This window comes from Vidua chalybeata, chromosome 1 (assembly GCF_026979565.1).
Source record: "Vidua chalybeata isolate OUT-0048 chromosome 1, bVidCha1 merged haplotype, whole genome shotgun sequence".
In the NCBI taxonomy this organism is placed as follows: Eukaryota; Metazoa; Chordata; class Aves; order Passeriformes; family Viduidae; genus Vidua; species Vidua chalybeata.
Window position 1 is genome coordinate 141,042,499 of NC_071530.1, and position 18,917 is coordinate 141,061,415.

The 18,917-nt window shown below is 46.2% G+C and overlaps 1 protein-coding gene and 1 long non-coding RNA gene across 2 annotated transcripts in view; both read left to right on the forward strand.

The window, feature by feature from the left end:
* The first annotated feature begins 563 nt into the window (after positions 1–563).
* LOC128791139 (uncharacterized) lies at positions 564–1,323 on the forward strand. Its single transcript, XR_008431991.1, has 2 exons — positions 564–913; positions 1,004–1,323. It is a non-coding gene; the product is annotated as an uncharacterized LOC128791139 (long non-coding RNA).
* A 4,717-nt stretch (positions 1,324–6,040) lies between these two features.
* The window catches only part of ZHX2 (zinc fingers and homeoboxes 2), a 74,140-nt gene continuing 61,263 nt past the window's right edge, over positions 6,041–18,917 (forward strand). Inside the window, exon 1 of the mRNA XM_053947071.1 lies at positions 6,041–6,126. The gene's annotated coding sequence lies outside the window, so the exon portion shown is untranslated. The remainder of the gene's footprint in view (positions 6,127–18,917) is intronic.

Here is an 18,917-nt window from a genome sequence, read left to right on the forward strand (position 1 = left end):
TAAAAATTCAAAGAATTTCTACTGAAATAGTGCCATAAACTGTGGGAAAGACTTCTCAAAGAAAGTAACTTTCTCTATGGAAACAAATAGATGATTTCTCAAGTGGATGCCCCTGCCAAGCCCTAGCACTGAAGTCCTGTAAAAAGCTCCAGAAAGGGATTTAAGCTGGCTTTTAGGCCAGGACAAATCCCACCGGCTTGTAGCTGAGATACCACTTTTGTTAATACAGAAGTTGGTTTTTATTCCTTCTGCCAAAGCAACCTGGCCTGCCTGGTCCCGCAGTGAGGTCATAACTCAGGGCTGATCACATCACAGCACGTTGCCATGGCAATGCTTGAAGTGTCACAAAGGATGTGCGCTGTGATTTCACAGCAGATGGGCTGTGAGGGAGGAAGCCCTCATTTAAATTTTAAAAATTGCTTTAGTAATTAGCAAGAGCAATAGAAAAAAAATTAAAAAACATTGAAAAGAGAAGAAAAATCCCCAAACTGTCACTCTCAGCAAAGGTTATAGCATTCACGTGAGACCTACAGGTCATCCACAAGAAAGGCCAAGCTGCTGCTCCAAGTTCACTGAGCTTGTCAGGTCACTGGTAAGTCCAAAAAGTCTGGAGCCTGCTTGGCTACAGGAGGCCCAGGGCACCCAGGTGGGTGAGCAAAGCCCCCTGGTGCATCAGTGCATTTCAAAGCCAGCTGCCCTTCACAGGGACCTGATAGGAATGGCAGAGGGCAGGCAGAGGCTGCCAAAGGCTTTATCAGAACACCCAACACAAGTCAGTACAGTGGCCTGGCTTCAGAAGTTTTTAGCAAGGAGCTGGCTCAGTTATTTCTACAGTCCTTCTTAATGAAGCACAAATAGCACACAGATGTGCTTGCATCCTTTCAGGGACAAGGTGGAGTTTTACTCCTCAAAGGTAAGAGTGAAACACCTTGGCTCCCTAAGTTTCACAGCCCAGCAGCACTGACCCACAGCAGCCTACGCCGGCCTTGTCCTGCATCCTCAGCAACCGGCACAGAACGATAACCCATTCCCACCTCTTGCCCTGGCACCTGGGAACTGAGATCAACAGTGAACACTGGAGGCACAGCAGATGGTGTCAAGCTTTCCAGATAGCCATGGTGCAGCCCTGCTCTCTCCTCGGGTTTCTTCATCCCTGGCAGAGGTGACCTTGAGGAAGCAAAGCCTCGGGTCCCCATCCCCATGGCCACCACAGCTCACGGCAGAGACGCCGACGTCCCCCGGCTCGCCACAGAAGCTCTCTTCCACATGACAGCAGCTCAGCAACCTCAAGGCAAAATTAAATCTCTCTCCCTTCTGCCTGCAGCAGGCAAAGCACGTGGTGTTTCAGAGACCTTGGGCTGAGTCCTCATATTTAATGGGGAGAGCAGACTTCAATGCAGCTTGTTCCTTGTTCATTCAGTGACTAACTGTTGATCTCTCTAAGAATAAGCCAGATGGTTCCCGTGATAAGTGATCAGCTCTCCTGGAGTTTTTGAAACAGAAAAAGACAGATGCCTGTGTGCCTCTTGCCAGGACCCATCTTAAGCTCAGGCGATGAGTGCAAATGCTTAGGGAGGTTGTGTTCAGGGGATTCTCTCCATCCAGGCTTAGCAACTAATCTTCCCCATCAGCCCTTCTTCCAGGAGGGGAGGTATCTTGCCTTCCGACAGCTTTCCCCAGCTTAAGGGCACTACAAATCATAAGATCAGCCCTTATAATTGGATCAGACTTTGATATTGTTTTCCTTTTCTGTGCATTCATATTAACATCTCATTTTGCAGACAGCACATCTGATCGATGCTTACTACTTCAGCTTGTATTTGCACACGCCCCGGTGATTGAGATCACTGATAGGAGCGACAAAGCATTTTAGCAAAGAAGAAAGCTTGCTTTGGGAAGGTGTTTTGCTGAGGTGGAGAAAAAAAACCCACCAGGCTAAAGAGCTTTGTGTCTCAGCCATTGATGTGCACACCACCAGTCAAGCACCGCTTCCTGCCATCAATGCAGAGATCAAGGTCTCCACAAGAGAGGGAAAAAAGGTAGCAGTGTTTGTCTGCTGACTTCTTTTTCATTTGTTTTTACCTTAATTTCTCCTTCTGATTGTATAAGAAGCCTGATTCCACTACTGAGCTGGCATTAAAAACAGGGAGCCAGCAAATCGATATGCCCATGCAGGGTTAGAAGAATGGGGTGGAAGAGGAGATGGGAGTAAGGTGCAAAGTTAGCAACAGAAACTGAGTTTTGTTCTTCCCAAAACCAGCTCCAAGGCAGTAGCTTGGCCCACCAGCCAAGAGCTGGTTCACCTGCCCTGGGAGAACATTCCAAAGCTCACAACCTACCCGTTTGCTGCTAGATCTTCTAGGCAAAACTCCACTTGATCTCACAGAGTTAGGCCAGCATAAAAATGAGAAACATGTAGCCATGCACTCAACAGAAAACACTTCTTTTATTTGCATGCCTCTGTTGTGGCTCTTAGATGATGTACATTCCCCTTTAGGATATTTATGCAGTATCTTCAAAAGTTAGAGCTGCACCTCCAAGACAGGGAATTAGATCTGTAATGCTGACTCAGCCTGCAATTTCACAGGATTAAACAGTCAGAAAGAAACCATTAGACTGAAAAGGACTGAAATGTATGCGACACTACGTATGTCAGGCACTCATACCCACACTGTTAAGAAAACTACGTATCAGTACACAGTTCATTATGTCTGACCAAGGCATTATTTCACAGACAAGACTGCAACTACATCTGAGGGCTTTATGGAGCAGATGTCACTTTAAACCCAGAGACCATGCACAGAAGGAACAGAGAGGGCACTAGATTTGAAGCAAGCAAGTACTCTACCCTCACTTTCCTGGGAAATTGTGCATGCATGTTCACTGTGCTTTGTAATCAGTGTGGCTTTCATTGTGCTATTAATTAAAAAGAGAGGCCTTATGCAAAAGAAATTTTAAATTGCAAATTTCCTTTTGCATGTTCTGCAAAAGCAATTTCCATTTTGCTATGTTACCCCACGTCATGTTAATGTTAGGTTTTTATAAATGAATATTGAGACTTTGTAAGAGTATTCAAATTGCATTCATCACTGATACTTTTTTAATTGCATGACTTCCCAAGGAATCAAGGCTTTTGTAATTATAAACTCTAATCTTAAACACCGTTCTCCCATCCCTCAGTAAACCTTTGATCGTTTCACTTAACTTCAATTAAATTTGACAGAATCAGAGCTAACCGACCAACTACAAGTTTCGTAAAAGACAGCATCCAGACAGAGATGCCACACAGCCTGTTTGTCCCACTGCTCAAGATTCAGAGGAGGAATTTGATGACCAAGTCAAAAACGGTTCATAAAACCAATCTCTGTGCACTATATTTTGTGCCTCTGTGTAGGAAAATGACAAGTCAGACACAAGCAGGTATTCTTAGAGTTAGATGACACAGTGTGAGCAGCTTCTCTAGCAGGAAGATTGAACACACACGTGCTCAAATAGTTGTCCTTAGTTTATTCATATAGGATAGTAATAACAATTGCTCCAATTTCAAACCCACATCCTCTTCATCTTAAATACAGTGAATTGTGCCTCATTTTTAATGACCTTCCAGTACCTAATTTGTGTGGCACCATCCACGATTTTGGGGAAGGTGGCTAAGCCTCACTGCGGGCCTTACTTGGTGCAGGGATCTCTCTGGCCACAGGTTAGAACTGCCTTTGTTATAACCCGGGCTTAAGGTCTGAAATCCCACACCTGGCTCCCACTGACAGCCCTTTTTTGCACTTGAAAGGCAGCATTAGCTGCCAGATCACCTAATCAGTCAAAGAGCCTTCTGCATTTGGAAATGCAAAAAGAAAGCTAAACGGGCCTTAAAGTACGTGTCAATTAGGACAACAGCAAGAAGATGATTTTTTCACCTGTTTTTCCATTAATCTACCCTTTCAAGAACATTTTATACTCAAAAGTATAGTAGTCTTACTAAAACACTTCGGCTTATCTCTTTTTCTAGATCATAGAAAAGGAATTAAAGACAGTAAAAAAATGTGTATCCTGGAGGAAAATCTTTGCACCCTAAAATAACTTTTTTTTTTGCACCCAAGTATTAAAAAATCAGAAACTTTTCAGGGCTGGACAGCTACTGAAGAGTTAAACGCAATATATTCAGTAATATTTAAAAGAGAAAGAAAATTCCATTAAAAATATCAAAACCACCAACAGCTTTCAGAATGAACACCAGAGTTTGATGAGCATCGGCAAGCTTTAAGGGGCATCTTCCGTGTCCCTAACAAGTGCAGAGAGTATGCTCAAGTTTGTCCCTGCCTAACAGCCTCCATCTGGAAAGTGAAGTTAGCAGGAATCTCGGGGCTGGTGGCAGCAAGGAAAGAATCCATCCTCTTATCAAATACTTACAGAGAGAGACTATACTCAATCAGGCAGTCAAAAACACGCCTACTCAGATAAGGGTATCCCTGCAAAGAAATCTCTTGACACTGCTTTGACATATTTACGTTCTGCGATTATTCAGTTGCAGTAACTTAGAGCTCCTCGTCTGACACTCAAACACGAGCCATCCCCAGTCCCCAGCCCTACACGGGGAAGGGAAACAAAACGATGCCCAGCGAAGTTACTCAGCTGGGTTAAGGGCTGCAGCCTGGCCAACCTGCTGGTGACATGGGGCAGGGTGACAGCCGAAGCAAGCCGAGATTTAAAGCCTGTAGCATATAATTAAAAGATTAATCTAATGGAATCTAATCAAAGATACGACGTCTAGATAGCACATCCCTGAAGTTACAGTGAGATTATGCTACTCTTAAGTGTTATTAGCCAGGACTTGTTGGAAGATCTGCAATCTAGCAGCAAGATACAACCGGTAAATTATTTCTTTTAATGAATTAATTGAAGTAAACAGAAAATAGCCTGGGTCCTATCTGTCTACATCTCTTTGGAAGAAAGGCAAAGAGTTCAACGGCAGTTTTAAATTGGGGAAAAGATTCCTGCGTTGCAGCAGAGAAGCAGAGATTGCGGTAGCATCCCTTGGAAATACACACCACCTTCTTCAAAGCAACAAAAAAAAAAAAAAACCCACCGCCTGAAACCCACCCAAAAGACTGTGGCTTGGAAAACCTGTATCACAAGCCGAAGACGAAGTGCCTCCCACCTCCCCAGGTAATCTGCCCCGCTTCCGAGGGGCAGTCCACGGCAACGGCACAGCCACATCCAGACCCTCAGGATCCAGTCGCCGTGACCACAGCGGGGGTCAGCCCCCGCCGACTCTACAGCAGGGATGCGATGCAGAGATGCTGGTCCCGTCCCCACGTCCTAGAACGAGGGTCCAGCGGCTGCCATCCCCACACGGGGAGGTCCAGCCCACGGGATACTGGTCCGAGGGTCCTCACTCCCAGCCCCTCTACCAAGGGTCCATATCGCCCTCGGCGTCGCCACCGCTCGCACCGCCCGGGGCTGCGGCGGGGCGGGGGGTGCCCCGCTGCGACCCCCGGCTCCACCTGGACGATCGGGAGGCTCCGCGTGGTTCCGTCCGTGGAGCGGGAAGGGGAGCGCGGCGGGGACCAGCGATGCCACCGGCCGGGCCGGGCACGGGCCGGCGGTGTCACCACAGGGGCAGCGGAGCGCCCGGCGGAGCCCACGCTCGGGGCAGGGGGTGCGTGGAGGATTGGTGGTGCTGAGGCGCGGGAGGCGCGGCCGGGCCGGGCGGGCGGTGGGGGGGGCGCGGCCCCGTGCGCAACTTTCCGCCGCGCCGAGGGACCCCGGCGGCCGCGCCGGCGGTGGTATCGTATGCAAATACGCAGGCTGACGTCAGAGATCATGTGGGGTTTGGCGTAGATCCCCGCCGATCGAGGGCTCTTTTTTTTTTTTCTCCTTTTTTTTTCCTTTTTTTTTTTTCTCCCCCCCCTTTTTTTTTTTTTTTTTTTTTTTTTTTTTTTTTCCGCGGCGGGGCAGGGCCGGTGCGTGCGCGCGTGGCGGGGCGCGCGTGTTCCCCGCGGGCCGGCGCGGCGGGGGCGGGGGGCGCGGGGTCCCGCGGCCGCGGGCGGCGCACGGAGCGGAGCGGCGCGGAGCGGAGCCCCGGTGCCGCTCCGCCCGGGACAGTCGGTGCCGCCGCCCTGGGCGCAGGTAGGAAACTTCCCAGGCGGGGCCCCCTTCCCCGGTGCGAGGCGCTCCCCAGCCGCCCCCTCCCTGCGCACGGACGCTCGCCGGCGCTCCCGCCCCGACCGCTCGCACCCAACTTTTCCTCCTGCCAGAAACTGTCCGGTTCCCTGGACTTCGGCGGGGGCCGGGAGGTGGGGGGGAGGGCGGGGGAGACTGCCGGGGGTGGGAGCCGGGAGGATTGTTCGGGGTGGGCTCTTAATTATTTTAGCTACATTTTCATTTTTGGCCATGCAGCCTCTCTCCCCTCGCCCTTTTCCCGCTCCCCGCCGCCTCCCGATCGCAAGTTTGGGTGAAGGGGGAAAAGCAGGAGGGGGGGTGAAACATGTCTACGTTTGTCTATGTCGACATCAGCAACACAAAATATGGCGTCCGCTTTCGACAGGGCGTTACGTAGAGGCGAGCAGGGGATTTTGTCAGCGCGGTCCCTGACGAGGAGCCGCGGTCTCCCGGGCCGGGGGGGCAGAGCCGCCCCGGGGCGCGGGAGGGGCCCGGCGCCGCCGCCGCGCGTGGCTCCGCGCCCGCGGCCGCACTTGGCAGTGGTTTCTTCTGGTTTAATTTTTGATGTTTTTTCCTTCCTCCTGCCCTCCCTCCCCTCTTTGGCAGCCCCCCTCCCACTCGTGACGCCGTGGTCGTGGCGCGGGTCTCGCTGCCGGTAACTGCGGGGAGCGGCGAGGCGTAGCGGCGGCACTGAGCCGGGACCACGGCGGGGCAGAGCCGGGCGCCCCGCTCCATCCCTCCTCCACCCTCGGCGAAAGGCTTTGCCTTCCCGTGGCATTTTATTTTGTCCAAAATCAGGAGATGTGGGGAAATTCGGGCTTTGTCGCGTTGCATCCACTTTTTTTTTTTCCTTAAATGAAGGGTGACTTTCCCGTTTGTTTTAGCCTATTTCCAAAGACATCACAGAACCGTCTTCTTTTTTTTCCCCCCCTTCTCTCTCTCCCTCTGGGATGAAGGCGACAGGGAGGGATACTGATTCTTCCCCCCCCCCCCCCCGCCCCTTTGTTAGGAATATAACTTGGAAATTATACAGGGAAGTACCTGTGTCTGACTTTGGGGTATCCGTATACCCAGCTCTTTCCTGAGCACTTCAGTTAGTTCAGAGCCTGAGAATCCCTCCGGAGGGAGACGGCCGGGGAGGCGGAGCATGGCTCTGATTTCCTCCCCCTTGGCTGCCCAAGCACCTCTCCGATGGCGGCTCCCCATCCTTTCTTGGGGCAGGTGCTCCTTGGAAACCCTGTGAACTTGCGAGGGTCCTGCCGTGCAGGGGAACTCAGCAAAAGTTTTGGATTGGAAGGTAGAGAGCAAAAGGGGAGAAAACATCCCAAGAAGTAGGAATGGGAAGGAAGAGCAGGACTCCTGGCTGGGTGGGAAGAGGACCTGGTGATCAGGATTGCTGGGCATCAGCAGCTCCTGCCTGCCGGGTCCCGCAGCAGCAGCGCGGGGAGCAGCGGGCGAGAGTGGCAGAGTGTACATTGCCGTGAGAAGCTGCACGGCTGACAGCGCAGGGTCACAGCACAAGGCTGTCAATGAGGTGCCTTTTATTTTTAAACTACAGATCAAACTTTGTGCGCGGTTTTTCCCTCCTGGCCGGGGCTGGGTCGTGAAGGCACAGATGTAACTAGAGGACGTCTGATGTCTCTAGCAGAGACCTCATTCATGCAGCCTTACTGGGAAATGGCATGTGTATTAGGAGTGGTGTGTGCTGACGTGGTTTTATTAGACCAGTAGATGAGCAATAGTATTGTTTAAGAGGTATCTGTGACCAGAGTGCTTTGCCAGGATAATATATTTCTGTAGCGGTGAAGCCTTTCTAATGTAGATGTGGCTTCAGGATGTTGTATGAACTCAGCAGTTCTTTGAAACAGAAGTGCAGATTGATTTCTGGATTAGGGAGAACTAGGTACTGGCCAGCAGTTGGGAAGAATGTAAATGCTAAGAATTGGCTGGTCCTTATTTTACTTTGGCCCCATAAGCATGTTTATCCCCTCAAGCTTCTACAGAAAGCAGTGGCCGAGAGAGTTCTCCCATGTTTGTCCTCTCTTCTTGTATCTGTGATAAACTAAGTGCCAAAAAGCCTGGATAGGTGTTTATAGCTCAGTCATTAGCCCAAAGACCTTGTGATTACTCGCCTTTGTAAAATGACATTTTTCCTGTCTGTCCACCCCAGGAGTTCAGCTGTCAGAGTTTTGTCACACAGGACTCTTCCTGCAGTCAGTGTTTGAAAGTAGCACGCTCCTTCCAATCTCTTTCTCTCAAAATTCCACTTTTTTCCTTTTTTACTCTAGTTAAAATCAGCAATTTCTAGTCAATATCTGTAGAATGAATAGTCCGTTATATGAAACAGCCCAAGTTTGTAGTGTTTTTTCATGTGGGGAGGGGGAAGTTTTATTGTGTTTTTTATTAAAAGTCAAAAAAAGCCAACATTAAATACAGTAAAGTTACTGGCTTCTTTTTGCATTTTCAAACCAGTTTCAAACTGCTCCAGGCTGGAATGAGAGCACAGCAGGTTTTGCTGATCCTCGTAAAAGACAAAGATTTTAATGCCAGACGTGACATCACTGTATTTGCATGCGTGACATCTTCAGGTTTTATTTCTTTTTGTTTTGCCCTAACTTGGATGATCCTCAGAAATGCTATTTGGAGTGTCTTCTGGTTAGGATGTTTGGATCCATGTCTAAATTATTTTTTTTTGTGTCCACTTAAGGAGTCCACTGAAAATAACTAGAGTATTTTAATTAGAATTTGTTCAGAGACATGCAGTGTCACAGCTGAATTCCCTGAGATTTCAGCATGGCTGTCAGGTAAAGCTGCATTTACATTTCACATGAAGTGTAATTGTAGTTTGACTTTGTTTCAGTTGTAAGGGTAATTCAGCAAGTGTGTTCTTTCCCTAAAGGTTACTGCACATCTACATGATGCTATTTGTTCATACTAAGAGTAAGTACTAAACAAAAGTTGGCACTAAAATAATCTATAAAGGCTTTAACTTAAAGCCATTATGATTATTGCTGGTCTTCTGTCAGGGTGTGTTTACATGTGTCACATCAGCTAGAACTAATATTTGTGGTTAGTTTATTTTATCAATCCTGCAAAAATAGATCTGAAGTTTACAGGATGTAATGATACAGTTCAGTCCCAGGGTAACAATAAGTTGGGATTTTTTTCTGAAAAGCTGAAAGAGCTGCTGATTTCCAGAATGATTTAAATGCTTTTCACATGGCGTAATATTTGAGAGTTTGGTTTGTGAAGGTGCAGCAAAATGGAAATAAAATAAGTTGGGTGCTTGGAAGATGAAGGGAACAGTGTTCAATTCCAGCCTTGCTTTCCAGAGACAGTTCAGAAATCACCAAGCCAGCCCTCTCCCCAGAACCACCATGCCTTTGCAAGGCAGAGGGTTTTTTTGGTTGGTTCTTTTGGTTTTAAAAATTAGCACTTGGGGTTGTTGTAAAAATGTTGGGAGTTTGAAAATAAGACTGCATTTGGCAAGCTTTTTTCGGAACTGTGGGACCCCAAACCAGTTCCTACAGTGAAAATTGAATTTTCCATAAGCTGAGTTTATGTAGAATGACCAGTATTGTGAGTCTGCTGGTGAAACTGAGGGAGAGGTGTGAAATGATTTTGTGTATTTAGCACTGCAGAAGGCTCAGATGGCTTGGTTTTGTTAGTGAGCAGAGAGACAACGACACAGGCAAGGAGAGAAGGTTTAGGTGTTGGCAGCTAGGAGGGGACTTCAAAAAAGTCATCCAGGGAGATTCTGATAGCTGAAGTGGTGGATTATGGTGCAATATCTCCTTGAATTTTTGGATGAGGCTGCATGTGGCCTGCAGTGGGCAGTGCTCTGCGTGGGGCTGGTGGTGGGAAGTCTCATGAGTGTTTGGCAGAGGGAAGCATTTGCCCTCTGGAGGGGAGACAGGGGAGGAAGGGTTGGGAAGCAAATGGGGAAGAATGTGATCTGGAACACCTGCATGGTTAGAAATCTCACATCAGGAGTGCAGGGGGTGAGCTTGCAGTGAGTTTTGACCTTTTGTGAATTGGCTGGGGGCAAAGGCACATGCTGGGTGCTGAAAGCAGGGCAGGGGCAGGGGATTCAGCTTTGCTCTGAGAATAAGCCTTTCCAGCACCCTGTGCAGTTTGTATTTTCTCCACGCTGTTGTCCAGCAGGGACCTGATCTAGCAAACTGGAGCCTGCTCACCACTTGCTTGCCTCTCAAACTATTATAGGCTTATTGGGAGGAATTTGCAGATCTCCACAACTCCCACCCACACAGACTACAGGGTAAACGGTCCAGGCTCAGCCTTGGATGCAGTTTCTGTCTGCATGGTTCAAAAACTCTGAAGTCCTGTAGGCCTCTGCCTCGTGCTGCCTTTGTCTGGAATTGCCCAGCCTGAGGGTTGAAAGGGATCTTTAAATTGTTTCCTGATGTCCAATCTAAACCTACACTCTTTCAGTTTAAAACCATCGCTCCTTGGCCCATCGCTACAGGCTTTGGTAACAAGTGAGACTGTGTATGTTTAATATCTCATTAGGCAGGGTACCGCGTGCTTTGGTCTGGTCAGCATCCCACAAGCACATCAAGAACTTTCTCCTTGGGTGAATGTGCTGATGGTGGGTTTATCGTCCCAGCCCTGTCTCAGTATGTGACACTGGCAGTAATGTCCCTTTGCTGGTGTAACAGCCCGTTCACGCACGGCAAGCTTTGGTGGTACAGACCTGATGTGAGATGTGCCCATGCAGACATGCCTGCTGTCATGTGCTTGTTCAGCTCTGGGTGTGTGCTCTGGGAAACCCTTGTTACTGCTGGAGTGCAGCCCCTCCTGCAGGTGCAGGCAGTGGAGGCTCTGGATCGCAGGAATGGGCACATCCTGGCAAATGCAAATAGCTCTGTGCAAGTCACAGAGTTTCCTCAATGGTGGCTTTCAGTTCACTTGGTAAACTTCCACAGCCTGAAATTCGTCTTCTTTCCTGGAAAAATGTTGCAAGACGAAAAGCAAAGCTACTTGCCTTGTGTTACTCCACTTAGCAAACCCTTAGCTTTGGCTTTGCAGAGAAACAGCCCTCTACTTCTCTCCCTGTTTTATTAAGTGACATGTAGAGATATAAATCTTTAGTGTCAGCTTTTAATATGTAGCATTTTGATACTGTGATTTGCAGTGTGGTCCCAGTTGGCACTGGTGGAGGGGACGATTAATTTCATGTGAGCAGTGGTTTGGGTGGGATGGGAACATCTTGCACTGCTTTTCATTTATTTATTGAGCCTATTAGAGGCCTGAAATCTTGGATTTTCCTTCTCTTTTTTCCTCCCCATTCTTCCTGTCCTGACCTTATTTCCCCTCTTAAATACTAAATATTTTTTTAAACTTGCAACCTCAAATTACCTGTTTGTTTTGGCTTCTCTTTTGTAGTTGATTGTATGTTGTTCCCATAATTTTTAATAAGTGCTAAAACTGCATATTTCATTCACTGGAGCTTAAAATAAACAAAACCCCCTTCACCCGCAGACAAATGGAGAGAGATTTTCTTGCTTCTTTTGAGTCAGTGACCATAACTAAGGAAGCCTCAGATTCAGTATTACTTAGCCTCTTGTCCAGTTTGATGGAGGAAGTAGAGTGGAGGAAGAACTCCTGTGAGCAAAACTGTATAGTGAAGAATGTGGCTCCTTTCTTTTCAAGTAGAATCTTGTTATTTGTGGTTTGGTTGGTTGGTTTTTGTTTTTTTGGGTTTTTTTTTTTTTTTGAATACCACCCAAAAAAGCAGGTTCTGGGCTGCTGCTGAAGGCATTCTTAGAGGAATTTAATAAAATACCAGTATGTCTCAAGATCTCCGTGCCCCTTCTGTTGCCTTTCTTGTATGTGTTCCCTTTTCTCACTCTAAGTTTTGGACATATATTTTTTAAGTTTCTCAACCTAATTTCATGTTTATTAGCTTCAGTTACTTTATGTTGCACTTCACGTAGATAGCAGAAGTGGGAAAATACTTGTTCTTTCTCTTAAATCCTACTAGCAAGACAAAAGTCCAAGAGGATACCAGTTGGAAGCAGTTAAGTTTTGTAGAATTTCAGTGTGCCAGGATGGTGGCCTGGGAAGTGGTGCAGGGAGCTTTTTGCCTCCCCTCATGCCAGTGAAAGCCAGTACGAAGCAGACAGCGGCAGCATCTCCACACTTTGCTGCCGGGCTGGCAGAGCACTGCTGATTCACTTTCACACAAAATGAAGGAAAGTCTTGATGGTTCTGGCCTCAAGTGTTTCTGGGGATATTCCTTCCCCTCCCCTCTTCCTACCACCTACCTCAAAAGCAAATATGTCTTGTTGTGGGGTATTTTTTTTCAGCATCCTCTTGAGCACAAACCGTCAGGCACCACAGGGAATTTTTCCTTGTCTTTTGTCTCTCCAGAAACTGATTTATTTAAATGATATGCTGGGAGCACACTGCTGTTAAAGGCTTTGGTAGTTGTCTTCCGGGCTTTGGAAGCTTTCTTGAAAATTGTGGAAGATGGGGTTATCCCAAAGAATCCTCATTTCCCCTGAAGTTGTTTTTTTCTGCATTTTTCCAAAGAGATTCCCTTTCCTCATCTTCTGTGAAGAGTGTTAATTTCCATGTGATTGAAAGGCCAGGAAGTTGTTTGAGTGCTCAGCTCCCTCCCAGGGAAAGCACTTGGCTGCCTGGCTGGAAGTCCACATGACTGTCACTGCTCCCACCCATGGGACCCGTACACCAGTGCCCTCCTTTTGCTCAGCCAAAGGTAGTTACAGAGTCCTTTATCACTCATGTATTTACTGTCTGGCATCCCCATGTCATCTCTTGCAGCCTGTCACCATTATGATGCTGCTTTATTACCATCAAGTAATAAATACAGTACCAGGAGACCAGGAGTCACGACCTTGCAGTTGCAGATTTTTGGGATCTGTTTCTCGTGTCTTAGGGCCTCGCATCCTTTTTTGTTTTGTTTTGTTTTGTTTTGTTTTGTTTTGTTTTGTTTTGTTTTGTTTTGTTCTGTTTTGTTTTGTGAGACAGTAGCCCCTTTACCCAGGCTTTAACCTAAGGCACAGGTCCTCCCAACCTGTGCTCGGGTACAAGTATCTTGCCAGGAAGCTATCAGCTCCACTATGTGACCTTTTTGAGGGCTAGGTTTAGTTCTCTTTGAGAAACCAGCTGAAAAAGCTGGCTGATGATGCTGAAAAAGCTTCACGTGGGGTTTTCAAACCAGGGAAAGTGCCAGGGGTTGCTGCATGGAAGAGTTGGCAAATGCATCGTGCCCATGCCAGGCTGCTGAGGACAGTGGCTGGTGGCCACTGAGGACCTGCAGGATTTTGCCCGACTATGGCAGGTAGGAAGCTTCCAGGTGTAAATTATGATGAATAAATTCAGAGTATAAATGGTGATGAATAAATTCAGAGTAAAGTGCTGCCTAAAGAAGCCTCTACTTCTCTCTGCCTGTCCAGGATTCTTCAGCATAAGAGAGGAGTTGGCTCTACATGTGTTTTAAAACAATTGGAGTGACAAGAAAGAATGATGTGTTTGGAGTGAACTGTTTTCTTTACTACTTTTAAATTGGTGTCTCTTTAGAGCATCCTCACAATTTCACTATTGCTAAAATAGTTTTCACAGGATGCCCCTCCTCTGAGTATCTGTTGGCATCTTGTCTGTTTACCTTGGTGATGTCAGGGGAGTGAGGTGGTTTGAGAAATACTGCTCAAGGCAAACACAAGTTTCAAGAGCTGCACTTAATCAGATAAAGGGAAAAAAAAAATCTTAGCTCTCTGAAGGATTTTGCTTTCAACCCTAAATATACTTGAAGTGCCTTGGATTCTGTTTGTTTGTCCTCTTATCCTGGATCTTAGCCTTATCAACCTTATTTTTATGTGTTTACCCTCTGTGTGATGATCCAGGAGGGCATGCGAGCACTCAGTACATGTCCAAGTCAGGAGAGGAGTGTCACAGTATATTATTTATGCTGAAAAGAGCTTGTACATAGGAATGATCTTAGCTCCAGCCCCATCTCTTCTCCAGCAGCAAATCAGAGCACGGAGTTGGTGGACTTAAAATTAATCTCCTGAAATCTGAACTGCTTTTTCCTTGCTGTTCTTGCCTCTTGGTGAGCAGTGAATGGTCTTGTTCTCACCACAAAGTGCTCAAGGGTGAGTGCTTTCATCCTCAGGGTCTACTGCTCTAGGGTGCAAAGGGTGAGCAGGCACCAAACACCCTTTGCCAGCTGGCTCCAGTTCTGTGCTGAGCCCTCTACAAATCTCCCACAAAAATTCTGAGGGACTTAAATATAAGGTTCTTCTAAATTAAAAAATAATGTACACAAATCCCTGTCTGCACCCTGTGCTCAATTCAGGAGGAAGATCATTGTTGAGCACATGGTTTGCATTTTTAATTTCTTTGTGATACCCTCTTCCTTCACCTCTTCCCTTACCAGTCTTTTCCCACCCTGACATTTTTTGGAGGGCTCCATTCCCATCCCAACAAGGAGCTTGCTGTGGCAGGATACTCACAGGACAAGGAGAGTACCTTTCCATCTGTGGGCAAAGGGCTGTTGTGGTGTTTGATGGAGACAGGGATCTGCTTTGAAATGTGCTATTGAATGGGAAAAATGTGCAAGGCACTTTGCAAGCAGATTCTGGGTATTTAACACAAGCTGCATCCCAGAATTGGTGGTGATGTAAATGGTATGCAGTACTGTGTGGCAAAGGACTTGTGGCTGTTTGCAGGCTGCTTTACTTACAGATGGTAGCAGACAGCAAGAGGGATGGGAATTATCACCTGGGCTCTGCCATGCTTTTAGCTTTGAGATGAGTTGTGTGGAGTGGTGTGAGTTGTAGTTTGATGCATTTTGAATAGTGTATTTGCACAGGAAACCTGAATTCATACCTGAGTTTCCTCTCTGTATTGATTTCTGCAGCCACAGTAGGAATTTGATTGTATTTTTCAGTTATCTGCCTTGAACTCAAGGCATCCTTTCCTATTTGCCTCTCACTGGCACAAGCATAGAACCACTTTCACTGGTTCATGTTTTCATCTAACATGCTTTAGTTATTTTTTTTAATCTGCCTGTATTTTGCTCATCCCTGTGTAAGTAGGGGTTTTATTTGTTCCTTCTCTCTTGTCCTGATCCTTTTACTGAGTCTCAGGGTGGAGGCTGCTACTGTGTGTTGCAAGGTCACTGCTTGGCTTGTGTATCTAGGCCCTGCTGCAGCATCTCCCAGATGAGTTCCACACTGAGCTTCTGGCACAGGTTGGCTGAGACACCCTTCTCCTGCTCAAATTTGTGATTGCTGGTCTGCACAGCAGTGGAAGAGGCCTGTGATTTGCAACCCTTTAGTATTGGTCTTTGCAGCTGACATATACTCAATTTGGAATATTCTTCAGCTTCTGCTGTGGCCACTTTGCTTGTTTGGGGTTGCAGCTTGACAAATTTTTGGCTAGTGCATGAATGGCCCATGTCCCTTTGCTGTCTTGTAAAATCAGTAAAAAATAACTTCTCAAAGGACTGGAAACAGAAAATGTAACACATAGTTAGCATTAAGTTTTGCTGGAGGAGAAGGTAAAATGTCAACTTTTTTTTTTCCTTCTTTTTTAAATGAAACAGGCAGCTAATAGGAAGTTGATTAAGAAACATTTGAGGTTGGGTAGGTTTTTCTGGTCATTAAAGTTTTTTTTTTTTACTTGTCTGCTATTTTAAAATACTTGTTCTTAAATTATGCAAAATAGATGGTGTGAGTGAGGAACAGCCCAACACACATCTGAATTCGGTAGGGTTCTTCCTATGTGACGTGTCATCCTTAATATGATTTAAATTAGTTCAAGGTATTAAAGTCTTTAAATCAGTGTTTATGATCACTTTAAGACACTCCCCACTCAAAGCATGAGGGAGCATTACATGCTATAGATTTTAAAAAAATGCAGTATACATTCATTGCTAATTATGTACTTTATTATTAAGTCTGAGTAGTAATTATTTTCCAGAGAATGTTTGGCAAATGATAGTTTTTAGTAAAATTACAGAATAACGTCATTACTTGAAATTTAACTTAATAAATTTATTTTATGTCTTAGCACAGTAAGGATCTACTAAGGTCGCCTTTGATCTGCATTGAGAGCAGCAGGCAGTCATGTTTGAAGGTGAGAAAAGTCAAGGACCAGTTTTGTTAAAAAGTAGAGGATTATCCCAGGAGGTGCTGTAGGAAGCTCATTGCTTAGGTGAGAGTGGGGTGTTGATGGGGATATTTTTTGTCTCTTCAGTGAGAACCTGAAGGATAGATTAGGCAAATTGTAGTAAATTATTTAACAAAGGGTCCCGTGCTGCAGTTGCCTTTGACTCCTGCACTACTAAAACATCTCTGGTTTGGAGGGTGGAATTAAGACTGTAACTTTGAGATTAAGCTTTTCTTTTCCTTTTTCTCTTCCATTTGAATGCAAAGCTCTTGACTGCCAGTCCTGAACGGCTGGAACAGATGAACTTCTGCACTTCTGCACTCTGTGCTAAGGACACTTACATAAAAGGGAGATACTCAGATTGCATGGCAACCCAGCTCAGTTTGCTGTTGAAGAAGGTGGGTCTGGCTGTCCCTATCCATCTGGGGGTCTTCAGGGAGCCTCTCCGCTATCAATACTCGCTTTTTGTGCAGACCCCATTAGAAAACCACAGAAAAGGCTTAATCTGTGACAAGCCAGATGTGATGTGAGCTGAAATCCAGGAGACTGATTATTCCTGGGGCCAGCAGGACTGACACAAACCGCTTTTAGTGTGTTTGATTCGTGGTGTTGAATTCCTGCGTGCACTGGGTCACACTGGCCACTCTCCAGAGCACAAACGATGGAGGGTCTCTCCACAACTTCCCTGTTTTCATTAGACCACTAGGAAGTTACTGTGCGGGGATTGATAGACCCACATACACATGAATGTGGAGGAAGATGGAAACAAACCTCAGTAATCCTTTAAAAATCAGTGATACTGGCAGGGATAAAATGAAGGAAATTAGAGTTTGGCAGCGTCCAAACTTTTACCCAATTCTTCTTGCCATGCCCTTTTATTTTGAGAGGCAAAACAAAAGGGCTGCAGGACTGCAGTTGCACTCAGCAACCTGGCCAGTGGTGCCCTTCCTTGGTAAAGCTCCTGGCAAGCAGATTTACCAAAAAGTGACTTCTTGTCTGCAAGGTGCTTTCCTGTCTACAAAGATACAGCCAAGGTATGTCAGTTCAGGTACACAAAAGAGTAAGTACAGCAAAAATACCTTTTCACCAAAGTTCTTGCTGCATCTGAGGCTGAAATCAGAAGTTGTTCTTTAAAGATGGCTGCTGAGTTGTATTGGGAATTTGGCCTTCAAAGTGCAGCTTTGAACAAACAGTTGAGATTTTTAAAAGGCCTCAAACGCCTCTCTTTCTATTGGCATTTTTACATATGTGTGGCTATGGAGTGCCCGCACACACCTGCACATAGGCATTACTTGGTCCTACCTGATTGTTTAGAAATTAGTCTTGTATTTAAGACACATCACTGAAACCTTTGCAGTCCCTCAGATGTGCACAGAGCATCAGGACAGTTGGTTCAGACCACTTCCAGCAGCCTCCATCCCTGCTGGATGACAGCAGTGGGGCAGGGGGTTGTGTGTGGTTCTGCTGGAAGTCCTGTGATCAGCTGCTGGGTCTTGCTGTGATGGGAAGAATTTGATAGAAGGATCAAGCCATTCCTTCATGTTATCACATTGTAGTGAATGGGCAAATGCTACTGTTCTCCTCTTGCCTTTACCTCTGAGATCACCAGCAGCTGCTTCATTAAGTATTAATGGCCTGCTCATTAATGCTGTAAAAGGCTAGGACCAGTCTTGCAAATTTTCTGGACTCTTCCCCTGAAATATTTATGACTTTCCCGCTGTGCAAAAGGGCAAGTGCAACAGCAGAGAACATGACTCCAAATTTTGTTGAGCTTTATTAAAAAGCTTATGAATATGAAGAACCTGGCAGCTTCTTCCTGATTTTTGGCTTTCTGAGCTAGTGTTGCGCATCTGGCTCTAGGGGTCAAGTGGGCTGGTGGTTTGCTGAAGCATTGGTGGCAGTGTTGGGTACTTTATTGATGATCTCTGGTTCTTGTAGTGCTTTCCTTTGCAACCTCTTATACAACTACCAATTGATACCTCCAGCAGAGGTTTTATTACTCCTGTTTAAGTATTGGGGAAACTGAGGCACAAAAGTTGAACATTTTGCCTGGAGCCAAGCAATAGAAAGCCAGCAGAGGATGGAAACATTTTGCCCAAAACTGTAGTGATCCTTTTAATTGAAGTGTGATTAGTGTGAAAGAGGGGGACAGTCACTAAGCCTCATCTGAAGCCTTTGCTACAAGTCATTCCTGTCCCTTCCAAACAGCTCCTGCATGATGGCAGAGATGAGCAGTAAGTAGTGAATTCCCTGGGAAGGATCCAGTTGTTTTAGTTCTCTCTGGTACCAAGAAACAGCAGGGAAGCTATTTTACCCCTCTGTCCAGATTTTGGAGATAAAACTGTGTTCATCTCATAGTTTTAAGTCCACCAGCAATAAAGAGTCTGTCCACTGAATCCCAACTGCAGCTGAGCTGGTGGTGCACCAGACAGATTAAAATCTCTATTTCTTTCCCACAGACATCTGCAGAGCCAACACTGGTATAAATACATGTGGGAGGCATTTTTTGGTAAAGTAGGGAGATATGCTTTAAAGAGAACAGGTATGTCTCCAGGAATGAGGACCAGTTTGTACAATGTTTAACATCTTTCCCTTATGCA